General features: G+C 44.1%; 1 non-coding gene across 1 annotated transcript; it reads left to right on the top strand.

Moving 5' to 3' along the window:
- Window positions 1–22,943: 22,943 nt before the first annotated feature.
- Window positions 22,944–23,018, top strand: Trnar-ccg (transfer RNA arginine (anticodon CCG)). The gene has a single exon. It is a non-coding gene; the product is annotated as a tRNA-Arg (tRNA).
- The last annotated feature ends 413 nt before the right edge of the window (window positions 23,019–23,431 follow it).

The following is a 23,431-nucleotide window of genomic DNA, read 5'->3' as shown; positions in this document are numbered from 1 at the left end:
GTCGAATGGCGCTAGCTGCGCAGCATTTATGCACCGCCGCCGTCAGTGTCAGCCAGTTTGCCGTGGCATACGGAGCTCCATCGCAGTCTTTAACACTGGTAGCATGCCGCGACAGCGTGGACGTGAACTATATGTGCAGTTGACGGACTTTGAGCGAGGGCGTATAGTGGGCATGCGGGAGGCCGGGTGGACGTACCGCCGAATTGCTCAACACGTGGGGCGTGAGGTCTCCACAGTACATCGATGTTGTCGCCAGTGGTCGGCGGAAGGTGTACGTGCCCGTCGATCTGGGACCGGACCGCAGCGACGCACGGATGCACGCCAAGACCGTAGGATCCTACGCAGTGCCGTAGGGGACCGCACCGCCACTTCCCAGCAAATTAGGGACACTGTTGCTCCTGGGGTAACGGCGAGGACCATTCGCAACTACCCTGGCCAGCAAGATCTCCGGATCTGTCCCCCATTGAGCATGTTCGGGACTGGATGAAGCGTTGTGTCACGCGGTCTGCACGTCCAGCACGAACGCTGGTCCAACTGAGGTGCCAGGTGGAAATGGCATGGCAAGCCGTTCCACAGGACTACATCCAGCATCTCTGCGATCGTCTCCATGGGAGAATAGCAGCCTGCATTGCTGCGAAAGGTGGATATACACTGTACTAGTGCCGACATTGTGCATGCTCTGTTGCCTGTGTCTATGTGCCTGTGGTTCTGTCAGTGTGATCATGTGATGTATCTGACCCCAGGAATGTGTCAATAAAGTTTCCCCTTCCTGGGACAATGAATTCACGGTGTTCTTATTTCAATTTCCAGGAGTGTATTAACAGTTATGATGAATGGCTTTTTAATAATAAAAAGTTTACTTTATTTTTCCTATCTCGATTTTCATTTGACAATACTTTATAGATGCTACAAAGTAGAAAAAAATCTATGGATCTTAAATTAAGCGAAAAACTCGGCGGCCAATAATGGAGTCGTCGTTAATGGGACAAAATCAATCGGCGACAGGTAATTTAGAGATTACTCCAGTGGAGTGCTATAGCGGCGCTACTGTTTACAATATACGTTTTGCAGTGAATAGCGTCGGAAGTTACGCGAGGCTGGTTCCCAGGCAGTTATGTTGCCTTTACGAAGGCTGCAACGCCGCAAGACCGTAGCGAAATGCAGAGAGGCCTACACACTGACGATTGGTGCAGCGTCCGGCAGTTGATCATGAAGAAGTAGATGTAATGTACTGGGCATTAATAGGCGAGGAGCTCCATTATCGTCCCATCGCACTACTGATGCCAGATCACCCGAAACAGCAACTACCTTACAACACCGAAGAGTATCCGCTCCGGAATGACATACAGTGGAAAGGACACATAAGACCTGTCGTACGAAAAACAGACGACAGGCTAGGATTCATTGGAAGGAGCCATACGTATTACGGATGGCCGTATATAATTATTTATGTATGTACGAGTACGTGTGTATGTATATTTGTACCACATATCCTACTAAGCCACAGACTCGATTTCAGCCAAAATTAGTACAGATATCATTTGATGTCTGGAAAGAATACCTGTAGGGGTTAAGAACCACCTATTTACCAAAGGCATGGAGGTGGGAGTGAAAAACTAGTGTAACCCATGACGCGCAAATACCCTTACTTTACACAGACTTCGAGTTGTTGGAAGCCCCTGCACACATACTGACCCTCTATAGCCGTCTATAATTGCGATAGTGTTGCCGGTGCAGGATTTTGTGCACCTCTCCGTAATGTCCCATAAATATTCGATGAGATTCATCTCGAGAGAGCTAGGTGGTGTGCTCATTCGCTCGAATTGTCCAGAATGTTCTTCAGACAAGTCGCGAACAAATGTGGCCTGGTGACATGGCACAATCTCATCCATGAAAATTCCATCATTCTTTGGTAACATGCAGCCCATGAGGGATTGCAAAGCTTCTCCAACTAACTCAGTTGTACCAGTGGAGCCAGTCCATTCCATGTAAACACAGTACACACCATTATGGAGCCTTGCACAGTGCCTTGTTGACAACTTGGGCCCGTGGGCTTGTGGGGTCTGCGCCACACTCGAAGCCTACCATCAGCTCTCACCAACTGAAATCGGGACTCAACCGACCAGGCCACGACTCTCCAGCCTTCTAGGATCCAACTGGCATGTTCACGAGCCCAGGAGAGACACTGCAGGCGATGTCGTGCTGTAAGCAAAGGCATTCGCGTCCGTCGTCTGCTGCCATAGCCCGTTAACGTCAAGTTTCGCCGCACTGTCCTACCGAATACGTTCCTCGTTGTCGCACATTGACTTCTGCGGTCGTTTCACGCAGTTTTGCTTATCGGTTAGCAATGACTACACGAACGCCGCTACTCTCGGTCGTTAAGTGAAGGAGGTCGGCCACTGCGTAGTCCGTGATAAGAGGTAAGGCTGACGTTTAGTGTTCTCGACATACTCTTGGCACTGTAGATCTTGGAATATTGAATTCCCTAACGATTTCCGTAATGGAATGTCTCATACGTCTAGTCCAGCTGCCATTCCGTGTTCAGAGACTGTTAATTCCCATCGTGCTGCCATAATTACGTCGAAAACCTTTTCGCATGAATCTGAGAAAAATAACAGTTCCACCAATGCACTGCCTGGAAACCTGCTGGGCAGAACAGGTGATTAGGATTGTGGGAAGGGCCGCATGCTGGGCGGTGTGGCCGTGCGGTTCTAGGCGATACAGTCTGGAACCGCGTGACCGATACGATCGCAGGTTCTAATCCTGCCTCGGGCATGGATGTGTGTGATGTTCTTAGGTTAGTTAGGTTTAAGTAGCTCTAAGTTCTAGGGGACTGATGACCACAGACGTTAAGTCTCATAGTGCTCAGAGCCATTTGAACCATTTTGAAAAGGGCCAAATAATGTTGGGGTCAGTTTCACCTTAAAATTGTAATTTATTGTAATTTGATAACACATTTACAACCAAAGCAGCACAGAGCCGAATCTCTACAACTACGAGTCTCAAACTCCAAATCTTTCACGCCTGAAGGCCTCCAAACAAGAAATCTTAAAAATCAACAAGGTAAGTTTAAAGTGAGTGGAAACAGGCAGTTACAATTACAAATAAAATAATTAAAATAATTAAAATTTATATATATCACAGCTAGGCTGAAAGCCTCAAGGCAACGATTGATAGACAAACATAAACAAGATGCAATAAAAACGGCTGAAGGCCCACAATAAAATTTTCAAGCTTTTAAAATAATTTACCATAACCTTTCAAAGGCAGAAGGTCGCAATATTTAAACTTGGAAGGTAATCTTAAGAATAAGGTTCCAAGCCGCAATGTTTAAGCTTGAAAGGTAATTTTAAGAATAAGGTTCCAAGGCTAAAGGCCCACAATTAATTTTCCAAAATTTAAAAATAATATAACCATAAGCCCTAAGTTTTTAGTAGCTAAAAGCGGAATAAAAGAAAACACAACACACTGGCAATAACCTTTCAGCAAATATCCACTTGCCGGAACTCAAACTTACTTACATAAAACACAGTAAAACAAGAATTTTCCTTTTATCATTGGCTATGATAGATTATAAACAGAAAATTAAACACCGGTGAGAAAGACAGTAAAGACAACAGCTCTCAGAAACCTCCAGGGGATCGGTCTGCCCTCGTTCTCTTAGGTGAGACAGGTGGTGAGCCCAACTACAAATTGATGCGTCGGAACCCAACTAAGAGACAGCCACGGACCGACCGACAAACGACTTCCTTGCCACCAATCGGTACATGAGAATTCAAACACAAAATGTTACGGATGTGATTATCCACAATCAAATATGTGTATTTATAAAGCTGTCAAAACTACACACCGTGTTGGACAGCGATAACAGGTGTGGAAAGGACACTGCATGAAATTATGTTAGTGGCCAGGGCAGGTAACCGGAACACTAACGGCCACAAGGCAGAAAATTCCGCTGGTGCACTTGAATTATTGTTGTTGTTGTTATGGTCTTCAGTCCAGAGACTGGTTTGATGCAGCTCTCCATGCTACTCTATTCTGTGCAAGCTTCTTCATCTCCCAGTACCTACTGCAGCCTACATCCTTCTGAATCTGTTTAGTGTATTCATCTCTTAGTCTCCTTCTACGATTTTTACCCTCCACGCTGCCCTCAAATACCAAATTGGTGATCCCTTGATGGCTCAGAATATGCCCTACCAACGGATCCCTTCTTCTAGTCAAGTTGTACCACAAAATTCTCTTCTCCCCAATCCTATTCAATACTTCCTCATTAGTTATGCGATCTACCCATCTAATCTTCAGCGTTCTTCTGTAGCACCACATTTCGAAAGCTTCTACTCTCTTCTTGTCTAAACTATTTATCGTCCACGTTTCACTTCTATGTATGGCTACACTCAACACAAATACCTTCACAAAAGGCTTCCTGACACTTAAATCTACACTCGATGTTAACAAATTTCTCTTCTTCACGTACGCTTTCTTTGCTATTGCCAGTCTACATTTTATATCCTCTCTACTTCGACCGTCATCAGTTATTTTGCTCCCCAAATTGCAGAACTCATTTACTACTTTAAGTGTCTCATTTCCTAATCTAATGCCCTCAGCATCCCCCGATTTAATTCGACTTCATTCTATTATCCTCGTTTTGCTTTTGTTGATGTTCATCTTATATCCTCCTTTCAAGACACTGTCCATTCCGTTCAGCTGCTCTTCCTTTGCTGCCTCTGACAGAGTTACAATGCCATCAGCGAACCTCACGGTTTTTATTTTTTCTCCGTGGATTTTAATTCCTACTCACAATTTTTCTTTTGTTTCCTTTAGTGCTTGCTCAATATACAGATTGAATAACATTCGGGATAGGCTAGAACCCTGTCCCACTCCCTTCCCAACCACTGCTTCCCTTTCATGCCATGTACACTTATAACTGCCATCTGGTTTCTGTACAAATTGTAAATAGGCTTTCGCTCCCTGTATTTTACCCCTGCCACCATCAGAATTTGAAAGAGAGTATTACGGTCAACATTGTCGAAAGCTTTGTCTAAGTCTACAAATGCTACAAACGTAGGTTTGCCTTTCCTTAATCTATTTTCTAAGGTAAGTCGTAGGGTAAGTACTGCCTCACGTGTTCCAACATTTCTACGGAATCCAAACTGATCTTCCCCGAGGTCGGCTTCTATCACTTTTTCCATTCGTCTGTTAAGGATTCATGTTAGTATTTTAAGGCCGTGGCTTATTACACTGATCGGTAATTTTGACATCTGTCAACACCTGCTTTCTTTGGGAGTGGGATTATTATATTCTTCTCGAAGTCTGAAGGTATTTCACCTGCCTCGTACATCTTGCTCACCAGATGGAAGAGTTTTGCCATGGCTGGCTCTTCCAAGGCTGTCAGTAGTTCTAATGGAATATTGTCTACTCCCATGGCCTTGTTTCGAGTTAGGTCTTTCAGTGCTCTGTTAAAACTCTTCACGCAGTATCATACCTCCCATTTCATCTTCATCTATATCCTCTTCCATTTCCATAATATTGTTCTCGAGTACATTGCCCTCCTATAGACTCTCTATATACTCCTTCCACCTTTCTGCTTTCCCTTCTTTGCTTAGAACTGGGTTTCCATCTGAGTTCTTGATGTTCATGCAAGTGGTTCACTTTTCTCCAAACGGAAACTTTTTGATTGCTCCTTATAGTAAGAGATAAACTTTTTTCCTTTCATTATTATTGTGAGGGGTGTCAGGGAGGTAAAGTTTCGAAATGGTTTGAAGTTATGTGTAAAGTATGTTGAACTCTCATTCTCAGATACTGGACGAATATAGTATGGGTAACTTGAGCGCCATGTATCACACTGTTTCAAGATATATACTCAGTTTTTAACTTTTATGCTTCACTCAGGAAGGCTGTATCTCTTGTTGAGTAGATGACAGTATTTTAAACTTTTGAATTGGGTTAATAATTTCATGAAATAATAAAAATCTAATTTTTGTTGTTCTTAGAAGCCGCATCCCTGCAAATGGGATTGAGTGACTGTAGCCTTTTAAAATATAGATGGATCAGAAGAACGACAGTGCTATTTCTCGTTTGGACCACTTCTGTGGTTTCTGTAAAACACTTCAAATAAATACTGGGACTGATGCTTCAACAGCACAGTCAGTTTGTTTTCTATATTCTTCTCGAACCTAGTTTGTGACTGGCCGCGGTGGTCTCGCAGTTCTAGCCGCTCAAGTCCGGAACCGCGCGACTGCTACGGTCGCAGGTTCGAATCCTGCCTCGGGCATGGATGTGTGTGATGTCCTTAGGTTAGTTAGGTTTCATTAGTTCTAAGTTCTAGGCGACTAATGACCACAGATGTTGAGTCGCATAGTGCTCAGAGCCATTTGAACCATTTGAACCTAGTTTGTGCTCTATCTCTAGTAACTTCATGTAGATAAGGCTAAGCCCTAGCTTTCTTCTCATTACGTTACGGACAAAAATCTGATAAATCTCCTTTGAATTTGTACGCGAGGAACAGGGGAACGGGGAATGTCCAATAGCAACGTAATTTGTACGAATGAACACAGCTAAAACATTTTTAGTAACGAAAGCGCATGTACACAGTATGCCATTTTTATTTTAATAACAAAATACCAGAAACTGCCTCTTTACTTCTTAAAGCTGACATTGGGAAGGTATGCTCCCTTTTGTCGTTGACATTCTAATAGCCAGTATGCTCGGTGTAGGGCCTCTCGGGACAACGGCAGTGGTATCGTCTTCAATCTTCTTTTCGTGGATAGTTGCAGGACGCGTGCGGTACACATTGCTTTTAAGATGTACCCAAGGGAAGAAATCGCTTACAGTAACATTAGGGGATCAACGCAGGCCGTGGAATGTCACCGCTTCGTGCAATTCTCGAATGGCTTCAAAGATTTGTCGAGCAATAAGTGATGTGACTCTGTCCGGCTGGAACCCCGTGTTTTCTATATTAATATCGAGCAGTCTCGGTGTAAAGAATATTTCAAGCCTATCAGCATACCGAACGGATATTACTGTTGATGCAGTGTCACCCTCGCGTTCAAAAAAGTAGGGTCAGTGACACCATGACATCACACATTACATCAGACTGTAACCTCGGCGTTATGTAATGGACGCTCGTCAGACTCACAATCACTTTCCTGTGTACTGTAGCGGAAACTCTGTTTGTTAACATATACGTTAAGGTGGACATGTGGTTCGTCTGATGTCCATAATCTTATTAAGGAAATTGGCGTCCCCGTAGATTTTAGCCAACACTCATCAGCTAAAATCATTACGCGGCACGGGTTCTGCTGCTGCAGAATCTGTAGCACATAGGATAGGACGTTAACCAGTGCAGTATTTTTTGTACGCTTCGTCGCTCGATCTCTAGCGCCGTCGCGTTGTCGAATGGGGCGGCGAGGGCTCCTCGATCGAAACTCGCGCAATGTCCTCCCGGCTACGCAACGTTCGAACGCCACCTGGAGGTGTTTCTTTCGACGCTGAAACAGTTTCTTGAAAATTTGGCAACCACATTGTTATCGCATTAGCAGATGGTATACATCTATTATGTCCTTAAAATAAAAATAAAAAACTCAACTCCTCCCGCACAGGCCATGAAGGCCCAAAGGTGCCGACCGGCCTCCGTGTCATCCTCAGCTCACAGGCGTCACTGGATGCGGATTTGGAGGGGTATGTGGTCAGCACACCGCTCTCCCGGCCGTATGTCAGTTTCCGAGACCGTAGCCGCTACTTCTCAATCAAGTAGCTTCTCAGTTTACCTCACAAGGGCTGAGTGCACCCCGCTTGCCAACAGCGCTCTGCAGACAGGATGGCCACTACGACAGCGCTTGACTTCGGTGGTCTGGCGGGAACCGGTGTTACCGCTGCGACTAGACCGTTGGCCTATTATGTCCTAGCAGTGCTTAATTTCTAAAATTTTAGGTACTGGAACACACCTCTTCAACCATACAATTCCCCACACCTCCACCCCCTCCCCTTCCCCCCCGCCCCCATTCTCACTCCCGTCCAGTCATAGAAATCACAGATTCTCACTCCCGTCCAGTCATAGAAATCACAGCTGGCCCCGGTGGCCGAGCGGTTCTAGGGGCTTCTGTCCGGAACCGCGCGACTGCTACGGTCGCAGGTTCGAATCCTACCTCGGGCATGGATGTGTGTGATGTCCTTAGGTTAGTTAGGTTTAAGTAGTTCTAAGTCTAGGGAACTGATGACCTCAGATGTTAAGTCCCATAGTGCTCAGAGCCATTTGAACCAACCATAGGGGGCACAAGTTTCGATTTTTGAAAATTTGTAGCCGGCCGCGGTGGTCTCGCGGTTCTAGGCGCGCAGTCCGGAACCGCGCGACTGCTACGGTCGCAGGTTCGAATCCGGCCTCGGGCATGGATGTGTGTGATGTCCTTAGGTTAGTTAGGTTTAACTAGTTCTAAGTTCTAGGGGACTGATGACCTAAGATGTTAAGTCCCATAGTGCTCAGAGCCATTTTTGAAAATTTGTAATAAAACCTACAACTAGAAATCTTTTTTGATAATACTGTTCTGAAATAAGGATTTTTAAAATATAATTTCTTGTAATTAAGAAAATAAAAACGCGAGATATAATGTAAACACCAACTACTACCGTCTGTCCACGTAGCATTGTCAGTTTGCTCTCTGGTTCTGCTCAATTCATACAGGCAGAAGTCGGTGCTCTTCGTGACTGTGAGGTCACGTTTTCATATGCTGACACACACAACGTCCGTAGCAGCACGGTGAACGTGTGTCCAGCATTAATTAATAGAGTATTTATCGACGACTGACGATGAAGGTATTACTGGTGCTTCGAGTCACGTACAATTCCAGCTCCCCGATAACACAACGGAGCAAGGTATCGCAGTGGTTAACACACTGGACTCGCATTCGGGAGTTCAAACCCACGTCCGGATATCCTGATTCAGGTTTTTCGTGATTTCTCTACATCGATTAAAGCAAATACCGGGATGGTCCCTTCGAAAGGGCACAGCCGCTCATCTTGACCACCCGTCCCTAATCGGAGCTTGTCCTCCGTCTCTAATTGACTTCATAGTCGAAGGGATGTTAAACACTAATGTCCTCCTCTTCATCCTCCAATAAAACACGATGTAACAGAGACATGGAATCAGGCGTTTAGTAACCGCTTTAAATGTCTTACGTCTTCTACTCACTAAGTTGTATTACATCTTGGTTTATTGAAGTTCATATTCATAAGCGGCCTCTGATCTACGATATTTCTGAACCGGGGCAAAAACTTGAAAGAGGTGCCCCTCCGCTCCTCTCAAGGGTTTGAGATGGGACGTCAAAAATCTAAAAAATCGCATCTTTCTGAAGATTTTGATATATATATATATATATATATATATATATATATATATATATATATGTGTGTGTGTGTGTGTGTGTGTTCGAGGAAAAGTAAGACATATTATTTGGTCTCAAGTGAGTCAAAGTGCTGTGTCACGACTCGTCACGCAGCATTCTTCTATCGCACTTCACTGCATTCAGTCTGTGGAATTCAAACGTTTATATTTTGTAACGGAAGCCATCAAATCTATATTCAGGTCAGTGGAAATTAAAATTTTCTTTGGTGCTCTTATGCTCCTAGTCGGCTCGTTTCACATCCTACCACATTTTTTTAAAAAAAAAAACTCACAATTAATACTTCGTGGGGTCATTTGTGACCGGGAGAATAAGAACTCTTCAGAAAGTTTGCACTCTTTATTACCTGTTAGCTCATAACTTTCTCTTTGGTGTGACATAAAATTAAATATACGAAACATAAAAGCAGTAAAGACAAGAGACAAGAAAGACAGTACACATATCTTCAGTCCTTACGTCCCAACATTTTTTGTCTCTCTGAGCTTGCTGCAGCTTTACACGGCATGCTTTCCTTTCTGCGAAAGAATCTATTACCTCGTCAAATTGCATCAAACGTTTTGCTAAATGAAAAATCAAAATGTCGTTGTCTAATACTTGTAATACATGCCAAATAGGCGAGACTGTTTGGCACAATTGGTCATTTTACCTACTTTTTTTATTTAGTAAGATGGATCTGTTCTTTCGGACATGTCTTTCTCTGTCCGAAAGAACAGATACCATCGGTGACCAAGCAGCTTGTTAGAATGAAATTACAATGAAATGAACACCCTTAGCTGCTTACAGGCGTTGACATACGACAAAGGGGACAGATGAAAATGTGTGCCCCGACCGAGACTCGAACCAGGGATCTCCTGCTTACATGGCAGGTGTCCTCGCTGGCTCAGATGGATAGAGCGTCTGCCATGTAAGCAGGAGATCCCGGCTTCGAGTCCCGGTTGGGGCACACATTTTCATCTGTCCCCGTTGACGTATGTCAACGCCTGTAAGCAGATAAGGGTGTTCATTTCATTGTAATTTCATTTTATCTACCTCATTTACATAAATAACACACAGAATATAATTCACGTTCCATTCATATGCTCCCGTTTTTCAAGCGTGAGTAGTAGTGCGAAATTTTTACATAAAATTCGAATCGTTATATTCTATCATATAATTTGAGTGATGTCCCCGTTTCCTCTCCTTCTTCATTCTAAAAAAACAACCTTGTCATCACTAATTGTCAAAAAGTATTCTCCAGCTAACTTCGCTAACCCTGCTAGAATCACAGGTTCAGTTATCCCGCGTTTATTCTCCGACTAGGCGTTATCACGTTTTTGTACAACGTTTTCCTCGCTATTCCGAGAATAGAACATAAGCCGCTGCTAATCGGAAATGTCTATGAATTCCTAATGGACCAAACCGCTGAGGTCATCGGACGCTAGATTTACACACTACTTAAACTAACTTATGCTAAGAACGGCACACACACCCATGCCCGAGAGAGGACTCTAACCTCCGGCGGGAGGGACCGCGCAATCCGTGACATGGCGCCTCAAACTACGAGGCCACACCGCGCGGCGCTGCTAACTGGTTACCGAACAACTGGGTCTTAGTAGAGTAGCGATCTGCAAAAAAATTTCTCTCAAAATTTCATTTTCTCTGATACACCGAAAAGATAATATGTAATCTTCCTTACCTGTTATTCCTGTTAATCGTTTATTTCCATTCTGATAGTCTGAATCTAAGAAATTCACTAATAATTACAACAACGCTTATCATTCGCATACCCAATGAATCACATAAACAAACAAGGATTGGCATTCAACCGTTCGGGTTTATTCGGTTCAGCTCATATAGCCACGGCCGCTTTTGTCTGCGGGAAAATTTTTTATGTCTAGATGCGACAGGGATTCCCCTGGCAGGAACATCACGTACGCTATGCACGCATTCAAAAATCAATTTATGATTCGGTCAGATATCAGCTTAGAATGTATTAAAAATGTTCACAAACCAACAGGGATTTGTTTCGAAATCATATGAACAAACGACGGCCCAAAGGGCATCAGATCCTAGTCGCTTCGTGCAACAAGGTTTTTTTTCTCCAAGAACATTAATTTGACGCCCCATGAAATTGTCGCCCGGAGGCAGATACCCCTGTTTACCCCACCACTCCCCCTCCCCCCCTTGTTTCGGGCCTGTTCATTAGCAACACATTTGAACACGATCGTTCCGATAATACGTCTTCATGAAACGTTAATTCCGTGTGACATTTGTAACGTAGCAGCCGATCAATGGGTGGGCGCCTGAGATGGTAGCCCCACACCTCTGCCAATCACATCACATTGATCAGCCATCGTGATTGGCGCCGGTTCCGCTCACGATTTATTACGTGCATACTATTTTAATTCTCAGGTGGCGACTTATTCTTATGAAAAAAAAAAATGCTCTGGAAGTTGTCGGAACGCCGTTCTGGCGCGTTCCGGCCGAAATTAAGTCTTGCATCCTAGCTGATAATGCTGTCGAAACACCCTTTGCGCAACAGTCGCTCTACGACCCTACTTGTAAACCGCTCTCACGGCGATAGCACGGTCTGCACCACTCCCATGCTGTATGATTATTAGGTTTCGGATAAATATGTATTAAAAATAACAAAATATGAGAATATAAATTGGACTTCAAAATGTAAAATACGGAAAAAATAAGAAGACAAAAAACTGCTGTAAACCTCACTTTATTATACCAAAAACAATTAATTTTATTCTTCTTCAGTCTCACTGGCATTAATTGTATTGTTACAATACACAACCCCCCCCCCTTTTTTTTAACTTATCAACGTAAGAACTATTTCTGTTTGAACGGAACACCGCCTTATACTGATTGAAAGGTCTTTCAACGTCGCAGGATGTGATTGGAGAAAACTTAAATTTGAACAATTCTGCAAGTGTGTATGAGATGTCAAGTTTGTGATCTGTTCTTCCACACGGAATACTGTTAATTTTTGTCAGTAGATTAAAATTTTTATTTTTCTCCAGTACGTAGTTCGATTTTTGCTTTAGCAACTCAGCAACAGGTCCTTCTGCTATGCTAATTTTCATTTTTGTGCCTTCGATAATCTCTAAATCGTCTTTCAATGATGTCGAAGGGTTTTCCAGTGGCTTAATCTGACGCGACAGGAAACAATAATTGCTTCTGACGTACACTAAATCATTCTGTAGAGTATCATTTTGAAAAAGTTCTTTTGCATCCAAAATACAAACAGCCTCATCTCCAAATGAAAAATAATTGTTTTAGTGTCACTGAAATGCTCATCTCAGTATTCAACTGCTTCTAGCCATGCACCCCAACGTGGCAGTAATGGTGGTAAAATAACATCAGGATGCATCTCTCTAAATTTTGAAATTCTACTGAAAGCTTTGAAAAACATTTTTTTCGCTTTAGTGATTTATTCTTGTGAATTCAGCTAATCTGTTTATTCCGTGTTCCAGGTACGTCACACGGATCATTTTGGGATATAAAACATTCAGGAATTTGCAGCTTTAACAAAAATAAGGAGCAGCCTCAGTAACAACCAAAAAATTTGTTCTTGTTTTACGCCATAAAACACTCATACCAACTTCAAATAGTAGCTTTACTGACGTTTGGTAGTTACACTTACGAAGTTCTTCACGCGCCAACAGAAAGGATTTGTTCGATTCATCTTCAAATAGTAGTCGAATTACTACATTAGGACCATCCTACGATACGCCTCGAATAAAAGCCTAACAGTCCTCGTAAATACTGCTGACGGAGTATTTTCTAAGTGTAGATTTGTCAGGAATATGTTTGCCTTAATACTTCTTCAAATGGCTCTGAGCACTACAGGACTTAACATCTGTGGTCATCAGTCCCCTAGAACTTAGAACTACTTAAACCTAACTAACCTAAGGACATCACACACATCCATGCCCGAGGCTGGATTCGAACCTGCGACCGTAGCAGTCGCGCGGTTCCGGACTGAGCGCCTTAACCGCGAGACGACCGCGGCCGGCTAATACTTCTTAAGGAAGCTTTTAAACACTGGGTAATTTAATTTCCGTAAAGGTATATCTGCACAAATCATGACATGACACAAAACTATCGAGAAGGCAGAAATTTGGAATTTTGGAAATTTGTGGTAAAATCTTATGGGACTAAACTGCTGAGGTCATCGGTCCAAAAATTTACGCACTACTTAATCTAACTTAAACGAACTTACGCTAAGGACAACACACACATTCATGCCCAACGGAGGACTCGAACCTCTGACAGTAGAAACTTGGGAGCTACTGGCTGTTAGATCAGAAAAAAATTGTTGTTTGAACTTATTCTTCCTTGAAATATTTACCTTACGTTTTGTGGTTGATTTGAGATGTAGTATTAGAAACCATTGCTCAGACGACACGGATTTTTCACAACCTTTACAAAACAGTACTTTACCATCTGTACTTAAAGACTGGTTTGGGAAATCTTCAACAAATTTTTGTAATTTGAAACACAACGGTTGCTTATCCTTCGGAACTTTATAAAAAAAACCACACGCACACAGACTGAGATACAGAACTTCTATACTTGAAAGAACATACACTACTGGAAATGGAAAAAAGAACACATTGACACAGGTGTGTCAGACCCACCATACTTGCTCCGGACACTGCGAGAGGGCTGTACAAGCAATGATCACACGCACGGCACAGCGGACACACCAGGAACCGCGGTGTTGGCCGTCGAATGGCGTTAGCTGCGCAGCATTTGTGCACCGCCGCCGTCAGTGTCAGCCAGTTTGCCGTGGCATACGGAGCTCCATCGCAGTCTTTAACACTGGTAGCATGCCGCGGCAGCGTGGACGTGAACCGTATGTGCAGTTGACGGACTTTGAGCGAGGGCGTATAGTGGGCATGCGGGAGGCCGGGTGGACGTACCGCCGAATTGCTCAACACGTGGGGCGTGAGGTCTCCACAGTACATCGATGTTGTCGCCAGTGGTCGGCGGAAGGTGCACGTGCCCGTCGACCTGGGACCGGACCGCAGCGACGCACGGATGCACGCCAAGACCGTAGGATCCTACGCAGTGCCGTAGGGGACCGCACCGCCACTTCCCAGCAAATTAGGCACACTGTTGCTCCTGGGATATCGGCGAGGACCATTCGCAACCGTCTCCATGAAGCTGGGCTTCGGTCCCGCACACCGTTAGGCCGTCTTCCGCTCACGCCCCAACATCGTGCAGCACGCCTCCAGTGGTGTCGCGACAGGGGTGAATGGAGGGACGAATGGAAACGTGTCGTCTTCAGCGATGAGAGTCGCTTCTGCCTTGGTGCCAATGATGGTCGTATGCGTGTTTGGCGCCGTGCAAGTGAGCACACAGCCACACAGGGCCAACACCCGGCATCATGGTGTGGGGAGCGATCTCCTACACTGGCCGTACACCTCTGGTGATCGTCGACGGGACACTGAATAGTGCACGGTACATCCAAACCGTCATCGAACCCATCGTTCTACCATTCCTAGACCGGCAAGGGAACTTGCTGTTCCAACAGGACAATGCACGTCCGCATGTATCCCGTGCCACCCAACGAGCTCTAGAAGGTGTAACTCAACTACCCCGGCCAGCAAGATCTCCGGATCTGTCCCCCATTGAGCATGTTTGGGACTGGATGAAGCGTCGTCTCACGCGGTCTGCACGTCGAGCACGAACGCTGGTCCTACTGAGGCGCCAGGTGGAAATGGCATGGCAGGCCGTTCCACAGGACTACATCCAGCATCTCTACGATCGTCTCCTTGGCAAAATAGCAGCCTGCATTGCTGCGAAAGGTGGATATACACTGTACTAGTGCCGACATTGTGCATGCTCTGTTGGCTGTGTCTATGTGCCGGTGGTTCTGTCAGCGTGATCATGTGATGTATCTGACCCCAGGAATGTGTCAATAAAGTTTCCCCTTCCTGGGACAATGAATTCACGGTGTTCTTATTTCAATTTCCAGGAGTGTAGATGATGCGTAGGAGCAAACCTCGCCGCTATCCACAGTGAATGGCACGGACATGAAGTTATACATACGGCTAACGTACTATGTGTGGGGCTGCGCGTCAGACGTTGCGCATTGAACGAAACACTCGAGTATTACAGTGACGAATCGTTTTATGTTGCAGCCTTATTGTTCACATCGCTGGCATGAACTAGCTCGCCTGTTTGTAAGGCCTAATTGTTTAGCATTCCATGCGAAAGACAATCTAATGACGAAACAGAAAACGTGGAGGAATAGAAATCACGAAGACGGTATGTAAACTTCTTAATGAGCCGTTGCACCCTAGTTTCGATTGGTATATTTCGCGGACGTCGAGGGCACCAAAATCCTTTGCCATCGAAAGAAATTGCAATGTAGCTGCCTGAATTTAATATCATGTTCATTACTACAAACAAATACCACAGTTGATAATAGCGTGTTAAAAATGTGCTTTCACGAAAGGTTGTAACTTCGGTGAGACGTTTTCACTACAGGAAATGTGGCAGCAGTTGACAACATGGTAAAAACTGTTCCCCCCTCCCCATCACTCGGAAAACATTATTTGAATGCTTCACTTCCCTTTCGTTTCTTACCTTTTTCCCATAATCCCTGGGAAGCAACTAAAAGTCTTGCAGGCTGTGCGATTTGTGTTTACGGGTCGTCCATTCCGAGGGCAGGAATCGCGCTTAGAAGTGTCATTTAATGATTTTTTAAATGCTGTTACGTTTTAAAAAGATCTGTATTATATGACGTAGCATTGAAAAGACGGAATTAAGCAATTTTGATATAAAAAATATGGACTAAACTTTGAAATATGGAAAATGGAAGTTACATTTTCAGACTCCAAATGTCAGGATTTATGTAAAAACTACTAAAAGATTGAAAATCGGTATGGACATATTAATCTGGCTCCTAATGATTACTAAACGGCAATGTGGCCATAGCTGGGGATCTGTTCCAAAACAACTGCCACCAGTACAGTGTTGACAATACTGACGTTCAATAATCCCCACTTCCCTGCGCGCCACTGCAGTAAGAGATGTGTTACTAAAGTGCGCGTCATTTATGACGACGGTCGAATTTAGGTTCGTTCTGCGCATCTGACGTCACAAAACACAGTCAGCCAATGAACAGAGAACGACGTTGCCAGAGCTCGACTGCAGCGCAGAGCACAGACGAGTGTGTTCAGTTTTAGAAACGTTCAGTCATAAATAAAGTAATTGAACAAAAGTAAAGTCTTGGTAGCAGACTTTCTTTTATAGAAAGTTTTGAAAAAGCATTTTTTATACCAATTGATTCATATTCTATTAATTAATTAAACCAAACGAGCAATAAGCCTCCTAATTCAGGCGATAGCAAGGAAAGGTGTCTTTATCATTCTCACTAACCGCTTTTTTGCAGCGGTAGTTGTTTATTTCCTATTGTACACTTTGTCCGATGCTTAATATTTTATTTATTTAAAAACAATATCGAAGTGTCTTACATGATGAATTTTATTCGTTAGAAAGGAATTTTGTGAAATTTCTAGTGACAACTAAAATCGACCATACGGAAAGTATACGCTATGGACTTTTACCTCTGCAAACTCTTCAAAATTTCGTGCATTGGTCTACTACATTTAATGCTGCACAATAACTGCGTTGAACATCGAAACAAAATGAAGTCATTTATGGGGGGAAGGTATCAGTCAAGAAGATGTGTAAAAATCAAATTTTTGGGCCGAATAGTTTTTGTGAAATCGAATGATGAAGTGCGTCAAAGCAGTCGAAACACCATGTGTGTCCACAGGCGAGCAGTGCAATGATGACAAAATCGCGCACATCGCGGAATGCGGGGAGCACATCTCTGTAGCAGCGCTTCCCCCTAAATTTAAGTTCGCGAACTATACTATGGCGGGGCTTCTCTTGGCGCGTGCAACTGGCAACGCAGCAATCTCCCGCGTCTGGGCGGGCATGCGCGACCCGCCAAGATAAAAGAACTGAACTATAGGCGTACATTACAGTCCTCTAGTAGTAGTAAGAGATGTGCATTCTTCGTCTGCCAAACCGGAAACGGGAAGAAGATCGTTGCTGACGCTTTGCTTGCTGAGCACCGTAACACGGAGCGACTTTCGCTTACAAACACGGGCGCCCGTGAGCAAGCGGTGCGGACCTTGTCGCAGAAAGCGAGTCTGTTTGACAATGGCGAGCGCGGGGACATCTTCGGGAGAGAGTGAAAGCGTCACGCCGCTCGATCACAATGCGCCTCTGCCCTGCCCTTTGTTTTGGGCGCGGTCCGCTTCCTTGGCGATCACTCACCCCGTTTACATGGGCCTCCCAAAACCGGGTTTCCCAATGCTGCTTCGGGGTGGTCATGCAAACACTTCAAAATCGATTCTGGAAATCCGTTTCTAATTGCCTCTTATCTAATTCCGCAACCGATTTTCGTTCCCATGTAAACGCAACCGATTCTGAAACATGCTTCGGCTCTCAGGTTTCATTTTCCTATAAGAATTTCCGGATAATATGAAGGTAGTGGCTGTTTGTACAGTGGGGGATAGTTGAAATGTTAGACTAAAGCTATTTACGCTACATCTATTTTAAGAGAAAAATGGTTCAAATCGCTCTGAGCACTATAGGACTTAACATCTGAGGTCATCAGTCTCTTAGAACTTAGAACTACATTAAACCTAACTAACCTAAGGACATCACACACATCCATACCCGAGGCAGGATTCTATCCTGCGACCGTAGCGGTCGCGCGGTTCCGGACTGAAGCGCCTAGAACAGCTCGGTCACAGCGGCCGGCTATTGAAGAGAAATAGCGACTGTGCTGACTAAATCAGAAACTGTAACAGCAGTTTATCGGGCACCGTATTTAACTGAGCTAGCAAATCCTCTTCCTTAACATATAAACAGGACAGTGAAAACCAGTTTCCGAAATTCGGTTTTCGTCTCTCGGAAGATGTGTCGCCTTTTAATGGCAGTAACTCGCTAACACAAGCACACCTAGGTCTATACTCATACTGATATTGCGATATCGCGACATGGAGAAGGGATGTAATGAAAATTTCTAGATTTGGTATCCAAACAAAAATTATTTTTAGAAAATTTATGATACAGCAGAAACTAAAATTGGACGATCCATATCCGAGATAGGGATCGTCCAGCCCGCATCTGGTGGTCGGGCGGTAGCGTTCTTGCTTCCCACGCTCGGGTTCCCGGGTTCGATTCCCGGCGGGGTCAGGGATTTTCTCTGCCTCGTGATGGCTGGGTGTTGTGTGATGTCCTTAGGTTAGTTAGGCTTAAGTAGTTCTAAGTTCTAGGGAAGTGATGACCACAGATGTTAAGTCCCATAGTGCTCAGAGACATTTGAACCATTATGGATCGTCCACGGCAGCGGACACTGTGACATAATTCTTCACAGTTTTCAGAATTTTTAATTTTGCACTTTTAATGTCTAAACTTACTGCGACATCTGTTTTCAAAGGAATGGAACATTTAAATAAAACTCTTTTAAAACAGCGATGAAAATTTATTAGAAAAGTCTTTACAAAAGTGAATGATGCTGCTGGCAGTTTTTCCACGCAAAGTATGTTTTCTGTGGAAATATAGAAAGTAGTTGTGTCCTCTTGCTGTACGAAAACGGAGCTTTCATTTGGTACACTGTATGTGCGTTCTAGCCTTGCACCAAGGATTTTTGCTTCCAGATGCCGATTTCTGCTGATCATAGCACGGTAAACGATCCAAGAATCATATATACGCTTTACAGATACATATACTGGGGTAGCTTGATTGAAAAGTCTGCCCCTGTTCTTTATAGTCCTCTTTCATGTTGTAATCCACGACTCTGCAATATATTGCCGAAAATAGCGTACATCCAAAATTTTCTTTTCAGGAAACCATGTGCACGAATTCTAGCCATGAACTGGTTATAGTTGCCGGCCTGTGTGGCCGAGCGGTTCTAGGCGCTTCAGTCTGGAACCGCGCGACCGCTACCGTCGCAGGTTCGAATCCTGCCTCGGGCATGGATGTGTGTGATGTCCTTAGGTTACCTAGGTTTAAGTAGTTCTAAGTTCTAGGGGAGTGATGACCTCAGAAGTTAAGTCCCATATTGCTCAGAGCCATTTTAGTTATAGTTACAGCCATATCAATGGCCTGAGTAACGATGCGCTTGTCCACTTTCGTGGTCCAATTAATGTTCTATGAACTGAAATCAAAAAGTCATACCCGTCAACACCATCCATGTCAATGTTGTACAGTCTCACAATCTCAGTTTTCGGAACATCAATGTACAATTTATTTGTCTTCCCCCAACTTCTACGGACATCCATGGTTTCAACGGCTTCAAAGTTTGAGCCCAAAGTCACCGAGTTGTTGGCAAACCACTTTGTGAGGATTATGGCGTCGACATTGCTGATAAGATCCCGCATAAATCCTTGTGGTTCATTTTTCTTTTTGTCTGTATCGGTGTATTAAAATTGGGCTGAGCATCATGATTATCTTCATCTAAATTTTCCTCCTCGAGATAACTCGTTTTCTGGGGAAGACTATCATTCATGTCAGCCACTGGGGAAAAATAGTCATCATATCAAGTTCTTCAGTATCAGACGTATCACTGTTTTCCACAATTTCTAATATCTCTTCCACGCTACGTTTTTCAAATGGTTCAAATGGCTCTGAGCACTATGGGACTCAACTGTTGTGGTCATTAGTCCCCTAGAACTTAGAACTACTTAAAACTAACTAACCTAAGGACATCACACACATCCATGCCCGAGGCAGGATTCGAACCTGCGACCGTAGCAGTCGCACGGTTCCGGACTGCGCGCCTAGAACCGCGAGACCACCGCGGCCGGCGCTACGTTTTTGTTTATAAGTTTTGGTTACTGTCGTAATAATCCCAAGAGGTTACTAACAACAACCTAATGTAAAAACAAGAATTAACATTTAGAACCAGCACACACGCAAAACGGGAATTGACATATAAAATCAGGGATGAGGATGGCTATTGACACTTTTTCCATTGTGCTTGACGATTTGTTGAAACTTTGTTATGGCAACTATAATTTCGCTAACTTGTGATTGTAACTATTTTTAAAATTATGGAGACCTCTTTCAATAGGATACACCGAAAGAGGTTACGTCTAAGCAATAGAGAAATTACGGGATATGCTGAGCAGGCCAAATAAAAGTGGTGCCCTTAAACGCGCAGCTTGATCACTTCGGTGTGCTCCTACTTATTTTAAACCCAGTCCACGTATTCCACGTCGTCAGGGCGTCCTCTTCCTCCCTCATGCTTTTCCTACCTCCCCCCCCCTCCGTTTTACCCCTTACACTATTCTTTCCATAGCTCCTTTTCCCATCAAATTTCAGCCTCCAACCTACCTTGTATCCTAACAGCCACTCCTGCCTCAGCGATACATCCGAACCAGGCCTCCATTCATATACTACCTCCATTCTACCCTCATCAACAACCAACTTTTCGCCTTCAACAATGGACTACCTATCTCAGAGCAGGGCCTTCTAGCTTTAGTGCTGATGTGTTTCTTTTCAACAATGATCTGCTTCAAAGTTTTTTAAAATGATTTTTTGAACGTAATCTTACTGTGTTTCTGATTTATATATATATAAACTTCCATTTTATTTTCAAATTTCAAAAGTTTTAAATTCATTGTAAATAGCTCACCTTCCTGTTTATTATTCTTTGAACTGATCTAGATTTTCTTCTCACTTGGTGGAAGAGCAGGTTGACTGTACCGCTAAGTGCACTCCCCTCCTACGCCGCCCATACGCGACGAGTGCGGGATGAAATAACAATAAAAGGGGCAAAAAAAGCTTCGGAACCCTGTATGTGGTGTAGAGTTGGCATTCGGTGGTCACATGACGCTCCACCACTGATGTAAGTCATGACATGGAAGTAATTTGCATGTGCAGTCGTTTTTATGGACTCAGCGCAGTGGGAGGGATCGACGCAGAAACGTGACGGATTGGATGAAACAAGGTACCGTATTTTGGTTTATCCATGACCACACCGTATGTGATGTTGTCCGATGTGTTGGTGTGTCCTCTCGGACTGTCTAATGAGTTTACAAGGAATTGTGTATCACTCAGTCATGTAACACGGTCTAAGAACATTGGTCGTAAGGAGATCCTGACCGACATGAACCAGAGACAGGTATCATGCCTTATCAGTGACACAGAGTTTCAAACTTCAAGTAAACTGCTCGTGACTGCATGTCCACCTCAACCAGCCTTCGAGCGAATATTGCGAAGGGACCTTCACATAATGTACATTTGGAGTCATGTACCTTGCAAAACGCCATTGCTCAGAGCGAGACAGAATCTGCACGCCTTTAGTGGGCCGAAACTGGACAGTAACTGACAGGAGGCGTGTCGTGTGTTCCAACTAGTAACGGTTTTTTTTCTTTTGAAATGATTAAAGACCTTGGGAACTCCAACAGAGCAATTGGGCGCTGAAACTGTAGTGTAGTAATGCAATCGAGACAATAATACAATGAGAAACTTAAGAAACCAGTGAGTATCAATACCTCCAGTTGGTTATAAATAACTTCGTATATAGGCCTAAATATATTCATGAAATAGATCAGTCATTTTATACTAAAGTATTCAAATTACACGTATTTTAGTCAAAGTTGAAGCATTTTATTTAAATTTCTGCAAACTCGTTTTTTCTTCAAAGATGTACCTGCGTTTATTCTCTACAAAGCTGGAAACTGTTTGATTTTGTATTATATAAGTGATGTGTCTGTTCTTAGTCGTTGTGGACAGTCTTGGTGGAAGAGTAGTTGTAAATGGACAGTCTTGCCAGGAGCATCATGTCTTGGCGAAAGAGCTATTGTAAACGGCGCAAATTGTTTTTGGTATACTGGTGAAGAGAGAACTATCGTTTGTTAATAGTTCAGTGTGTACAAATATTAGAGAATATACACACATAAAAAAGTTTTGTATCACCCCGGTTCCCGGAATTCCTGAAGACAGACATTGACTGTGGATATTGTATCACAGACACAGTCCTTTTGACTGTTCAGAATGTCACTAAACCCGCCCAAAGATGTAAACAACCATGCATGAGTAGCGCCTATTAAACGGAGGGGATCCGACAGCCGATCAGTTCAGTCATTCCACCAGGAAGGAGGTACACTGCTCGTGTTGCCTGCAGTCCAAACATGCCTATACCGCGGTTCGATCGCGTCCGCATTGTGCCAGGAAGGGCTCTCAACAAGGGAAGTGTCCAGGCGTCTCGGAGTGGACCAAAGCGATGTTGTTCGGACATGGAGGAGATACAGAGAGACAGGAAATGTCATTGACATGCCTCGCTCAGGCCGCCTAGGGGCTACTGCTGCAGTGGATGACCGCTACATAATGATTATGGCTCGGAGGAATCCTAACAGCAACGCCACCATGTTGAATAATTCCAGAATGAGATTTTCACTCTGCAGCGGAGTGTGCGCTGATATGAAACTTCCTGGCAGATTAAAACTGTGTGCCCGACCGAGACTCGAACTCGGGACCTTTGCCTTTCGCGCGCAAGTGCTCTACCGACGTGAGTCGTGCTTCGGTAGCTCAGTTGGTAGAGCACTTGCCTCCGAAATGCAAAGGTCCCGAGTTCGAGTCTCGGTCGGGCACACAGTTTTAATCTGCCAGGAAGTTTCATATCAGCACACACTCCGCTGCAGAGTGAAAATCTCATTCTGGAAACATCCCCCAGGCTGTGGCTAAGCCATGTCTCCGCAGTATCCTTTCTTTGAGGAGTGCTAGTTCTGCAAGTTTCGCAGAAGAGCTTCTGTAAAGTTTGGAAGGTAGGAGACGGATACTGGCAGAAGTAAAGCTGTGAGTACCGGACGTGAGTCGTGCTTCGGTAGCTCAGTTGGTAGAGCACTTGTCCGCGAAAGGCAAAGGTCCCGAGTTCGAGTCTCGGTCGGGCACACAGTTTTAATCTGCCAGGAAGTTTCATGTTGAATAATGTTTGTCATGCAGCCAAAGACGTCGTGTTGCGACTCAAACTGTGCGCAATAGGCTGCATGATGTTCAACTTCACT

This window comes from Schistocerca gregaria, chromosome 1 (assembly GCF_023897955.1).
Source record: "Schistocerca gregaria isolate iqSchGreg1 chromosome 1, iqSchGreg1.2, whole genome shotgun sequence".
NCBI classification, from domain to species: Eukaryota; Metazoa; Arthropoda; class Insecta; order Orthoptera; family Acrididae; genus Schistocerca; species Schistocerca gregaria.
Note: the sequence above shows the minus strand (reverse complement) of the source record. Positions and strands in the feature narration are given on the sequence as shown.